This window comes from Pongo abelii, chromosome 10, assembly GCF_028885655.2.
Source record: "Pongo abelii isolate AG06213 chromosome 10, NHGRI_mPonAbe1-v2.0_pri, whole genome shotgun sequence".
NCBI lineage: Eukaryota > Metazoa > Chordata > Mammalia > Primates > Hominidae > Pongo > Pongo abelii.
The window spans coordinates 51,443,114-51,449,113 of NC_071995.2; positions in this window are offsets into that span (position 1 = coordinate 51,443,114).

A 6,000-nucleotide genomic window follows, 5' to 3' on the forward strand; every position below is an offset into this window, starting at 1 on the left:
TATAGAAAGCCATGCCCGGGCTGGATGTGGTGGCTCATGCCTGTAATCCCAGCACTTTGGAAGGCTTAGGCAGGTGGATCATTCGAGGTCAGAAGTTCAAGACCAGCCTGGCTGATATGGTGAAACCCTGTCTCTACTAAAAATACAAAAAAATTTAGCTGGGCATGGTGGTGCATCCCTGTAATCCCAGCTACTCAGGGGGCTGACGCAGGAAAATTGCTTGAACCTGGGAGGCGGAAGGTGCGGTGAGCTGAGATAGTGCCATTGTTCTCCAGCCTGGGTGACAGAGAGAAACTCCGTCTAAAAAAAATATATATATATATATATCATATATAATATATAAAATATATATTATATATATATAATACAGGCTGGGTGCAGTGGCTCTCACCTGTAATCCCAACACTTTGGGAGACTGAGGTGGGAAGATGACTTGAGCCCATGGGTTTGAGACCAGCCTGGGCAACATAGGGAGACCTCTTCCTATGTTTTCTGTCTTTATATATAAAAAAGACATTTTTTTTTTTTTTTTGAGATGGAGTCTCGCTCTGTTGCCCAGGCTGGAGTGCAGTGGCTCGATCTTGGCTCACTGCAAGCTCTGCCTCCCGGGTTCACGCCATTCTTCTGCCTCAGCCTCCCGAGTAGCTAGGACTACAGGCGCCCGCCACCACGTCCGGCTAATTTTTTTGTATTTTCAGTACAGACTGGGTTTCACCTTGTTAGCCAGGATGGTCTCGATCTCCTGACCTCGTGATCCACCCGCCTCGGCCTCCCAAAGTGCTGGGATTACAGGCGTGAGCCACCGCGCCCGGCCTAAAAAGACATTTTAAAAAAGAGTTCTTGGGAGGCTGAAGTGGGAGGATCACTTGAGCCTGGGAGGTTGAGGCTGTAATGAGCTGTGATCATGCTACCACACTCCAGCCTGGGCAACAGAGCGAGATCCTGTCTCAAAAAAAAAAAAAAAAAAAGAAAAGAAAAGAAATAAAAAAGAAAATTAAATTAAAACAAAGAGTTTGGAAACTTATAAACAGGTTATAAATAAACAAATAAAAATTACAGACAGTACACAGTGCTGGGGAGGACAAGGAGCAACAGGAACTCTCATACATTGTTGGTGGAATACAAAATGATGTACTCCCATTGGAAAACAGTTTGGCAGTTTCTTATAAAGTTACACCTACACTAACCAAATAACCCAGAAATCCTACTCCTACGTGTTTACGCAAGTGAAAGAAAAACATATATTTATACAAAGAACTGTATAGAAATGCTCAGCAGCGGCTGGGCGCGATAGCTCATGCCTGTAATCGCAGCACTTTGGGAGGCCAAGGCGGGCGGATCACCTGAGGTCGGGAGTTCGAGACCAGCCTGATCAACATGGAGAAACCCTGTCTCTACTGAAGATACAAAATTAGCCGGGTGTGGTGGTACATGCCTGTAGTCCCAGGTACTCGGGAGGCTGAGGCAGGAAAATCGCTTGTACCTGGGAGGCGGAGGTTGGGGTGAGCCGAGATCGTGCCTTCGCACTCCAGCCTGGGCAACAAGAGTGAAACTCCGTCTCAAAAAAAAAAAAAAAAGAAATGTTCATAGGCCCCAACTGGAAACCACTTAAATGTAGATAATCTGGTGAATGGGTAAAAAATTATAGCACAGCCTATAGTCAAATACTATTCATCAATAGAAAGGAATAATACATGTAACTACATGAATCTCAAAAGCATTGATATGGTTTAGCTGTGTGTGTTCTCACTCAAATCTCAGTACCTCCCAGAATTCCCACCTGTTGTGGGGGCTGGTCTTTCCCGTGCTATTCTTGTGATAGTGAATAAGTCTCATGAGATCTGATGGGCTGGAGTGCAGTGTTGAGATCTTGGCTCACTGCAGCCTCCACCTCCCAGGTTCAAGAGATTCTCCTGCCTCAGCCTCCCGAGCATCTGGGATTACAGGCGTATGCCACCATACCTGGCTAATTTTTTTTTTTTTTTTTTGAGAGGAAGTCTCGCTCTGTTGCCCAGACTGGAGTGCAGTGGCACAATCTCGGCTCACTGCAAGCTCCGCCTCCCAGGTTCATGCCGTTCTGCTTCCTCAGCCTCCCGAGTAGCTGGGACTACGGGCACCCGCCACCACGCCCGGCTAATTTTTTTGTATTTTTAGTGGAGACGAGGTTTCACTGTGTTAGCCAGGATGGTCTCGATCTCCTGACCTCATGATCCGCCCACCTCAGCCTCCCAAAGTGCTGGGATTACAGGCATGAACCACTGCGCCTGGACCTAATTTTTGTATTTTTAGTAGAGAGGAGGTTTCACCATATTGGTCAGGCTGATCTCGAGCTCCTGACCTCAAGTGATCTACCCACCTAGGCCTCCCAAAATGCTGGATTAGAGGCGTGAGCCACCATGCCTAGCCCACATGAATCTGATTTTTAAAAAATAGTGAATTTTGATCAATATGTGATGCCATCATGCTCTGCAGGGCAGGCCTAAACCATGCAAGGGAAGGACATTCATGGCGACTGGGACCACTCTTCTCGTGCTGCCTTGTGCGTCCCTTGTCTTTCCCCTCGTCTGTGGGTAGCGCGTTATTTACCAAGTGAATTTTACTTTAGGTAAATTTTTCCCCAATAAACCTGAATTTTAAAAGAACCATCACCTAGTAATGAGTTTTTTTTGTTTTTGTTTTTTTAACCAACAAGAATGAGCTTGAAGAGTATGGTTTTTTGTCGTTGTTGTTGTTGTTGTTTGTTTGTTTTTTTTGAGATGGAGTCTTGCTCTGTCACCCAGTACTGAACTTCACCCAGGGTGGAGTACAGTAGCGCAATCTCGGCTTAACTGCAACCTCCGCCTCCTGGGTTTCAGTGATTCTCCTGCCTCAGCCTCTGGAGTAGCTGGGATTACAGGTGTGTGCCACCGTGCCCAGCCAAGAGTATTGTTTTTATTTTTTATTCATTTTATTTTATTTTTGAGAGTCTCACTCTGTCACCCAGACTGGAGTGCAGTGGCATGATCTCAGCTCACTGCAGCCTCCGCCTCCTGGGTTCAAGCGATTCTCCTGCTTCAGCCTCCCAAGTAGCTGGGACTACAGGCATGTGCCACCACGCCCGGCTAATTTTTGTATTTTTAGTAGAGATGGGGTTTCACCATGTTGGCCAGGCTGGTTTCGAATTCCTGACCTCAGGTGATCCACCCGCCTCGCCCTCCCGAAGTGCTGGGATTACAGGTGTGAGCCACTGCACCCGGCCAGAGTATGGTTTTAAAATGTGTCCTCAAATCCTTTTTTTCCCCCGCCAAGACAGGGTCTCGCTCTGTCACCCAGGCTGGAGTACAGTGGCTCAATCTCGGCTCACTGTAAACTCCACCTCCCGGGTTCAAGTGATTCTTATGCCTCAGCCTCCTGATTAGTTGGGACCACAGGTGCAGGTCACCATGCCTGGCTAATTTTTGTATTTTTGGTAGAGACTGGGTTTCACCATGTTGCCTAGGCTGGTTTCAAACTCCTGGGCTGAAGCAATCCGCCAGACTCGGCCTCCCAAAGTGCTGGGACTACAGGTGTGAGCCACCATGCCTGGCCCAGTCCACAAATTCTTTAACGCTCCTTTCTTCAACAGGTGGAGACTAATTCCACTCCTGTTGAGTGTGGGGTGTTCTTATGTAGTGACATGCTTCTAACAAACAGAATTCAGCAGAAGTGCTGGTATTTGACTTCTGAGACTAGGCCATAATAGACATTGCAACTTTCCCCGTTCCCTCTCTGGCATCACACACTTGGGAGAAGCCAGGTACCATACTGTGAAGCCACTCACCTAGCCTTATGGAGAAGCCTATGTGGTAAGGTACAGTCCTCTTGCCAACAATGATGAATGAGACATCTTGGAACTGGATTCTGGAGCCCCATTCCTTGAGTCATCTGGGGCTGCTGCTCTGTCTGACATCTTATCTGCAACCTCTTGAGAAATCTTGAGCCAAAACCAACTACCTAGGTCATTCCTCAGTTCCTGACCCACAGAAACTGTGACATAAATATTTGTTGTTTTAAGCCACTAAGTCTGCGGTAACGTTATGTAGTGATAGATAATGCAATTATATGTATATTTGTAGATGTTGTGAGGACTTCAGATTTTATTCTAAGTCCAATGGGAAGCCATTGATGGTTTTATTCAGAAGAATAACAATTACAATTTTGCTTTATTACTTTACTAGGGAGTGAGCAAGAACGAAAGCAGGGAGACCAGTTAGGAGGCTGTTACAGCAGTACAAGTGAGAGATTATGGTGGCTGAGAGTAGGGTGGTGACAGTGGAGGTAGATGTCAAGGAAGTAGAGGAATCCAGGATGACCCTTGGGTTTTTATTTATTTTTGGAGACAGGATCTTTAAAATAAAGGTTGGAGTGTAGTGGCGTGACCACTGGGCACTGCAGCCTCAAACTGCAGAGGTACATGCCACCACTGCAAACTGAGAGATACATGCCACCTCAAACTGAGAGGTACCACCTCAAACTGAGAGGTACATGCCACCACTCTCAGCTAATATTTCCATTTTTTAATAGAGACAGGATCTCACTTTGTTGCCTAGGCTGGTCTTGAACCCTGGGCTCAAGTGCTCCTCCTGCCTCAGTCTCTTGAGTAGTTGGGAATATAGACACAGGCCACCTCACCCAGCTCAGCCTCAGGTTGTTATAGATAGTTAAAATGAGGATAACTGTAAAAGGAAGAGATTGAGAGAAGTGATGGAGGAAAGCAAGGCCTGAAGGAGTATGTAACCATTATGTGTTTGAGAAACTGCAAATAGGCCAGTACGGTTGGAGTTTATGGTGACTGGATGGGAGGGAAGAGTGCAAGTGGACTGAAAATATAGGCATGAGGGAAAGGCCTTGTTGGCCGGGCGTGGCGACTCACGCCTGTAATCCTAGCACTTTGGGAGGCCGAGGCAGGAGGATCACAAGGTCAGGAGTTCGAGACCAGCCTGGCCAATATGGTGAAACCCCGTCTCTACTAAAAATACAAAAAAAATTAGCCAGGCGTGGCGGCGCATGCCTGTTGTCCCAGCTACTCGGGAGGCTGAGGCAGGAGAATTGCTTGAACCTGGGAGGCGGAGGTTGCAGTGAGCCGAGATCATGCTATTGCACTCCAGCCTGGGCAACAGAGTGAGACTCTGTCTCAAAAAAAAAAAAAAAAAAAAGAAAGGCTTTGTTTACCACCACAAGATGTCTGGATTTTATTCAAAGTCTGTTTAGCCACTGGAAGTCACTAAAAGATATTAAGGAGGGTGATTGATGAAACTCACATGTTAAAAAGATAACTCTAGCAGCAATATAGAGTTTGGATTGAAGAAGGAAGATATTGGAAACCAGAAGACATTTTGAATAACTTCCTGATTTTTAGGAGGCAGCACAGTGCAGTAGAAAGAGCATTAAATGGCTTTGGAGTCAGATGGATCCAAGATGGATTCAGCCACCTGTTAGGGGTTGAATTGTGTCCCCCTCAAGTACATATGTTGAAGTCCTAACCTCTTGTATTTTGGAATGTGACCTTATTTGGAAATAGGATCATTACAGATGTCATTAGTTAAGATGAGGTCATACTCAGTAGGGGTGGCCCCTAATTCAATATGACTGGTGTCTTTATAAAAAGCAGAGGTCTGAAAGAAAAAAAAAAACAAATGGAGGTCTGAAAGGAAAAAAAAACAACAACAGAGGTCTGGCACGGTGGCTCATGCCTGTAATCCCAGCACTTTTGGAGGCCGAGGGGGGCAGATCACTTGAGGTCAGGTGTTTGAGACCAGCCTAGCCAACATGGTGAAACCTCATCTCTACTAAAAAATACAAAAATTAGCTTGGCGTGGTGGTGGTGCGTGCCTGTAGTCCCAGCTACTTGGGAGGCTGAGGCATGAGAATTGCTTGAACCCAGGAGGCAGAAGTTGCAGTGAGCTGAGATCACACCACTGCACTCCAGCCTGGGCGACAGAGCAAAACTCCGTCTCAAAAAAAAAAAAAAAAAAAAGTGGA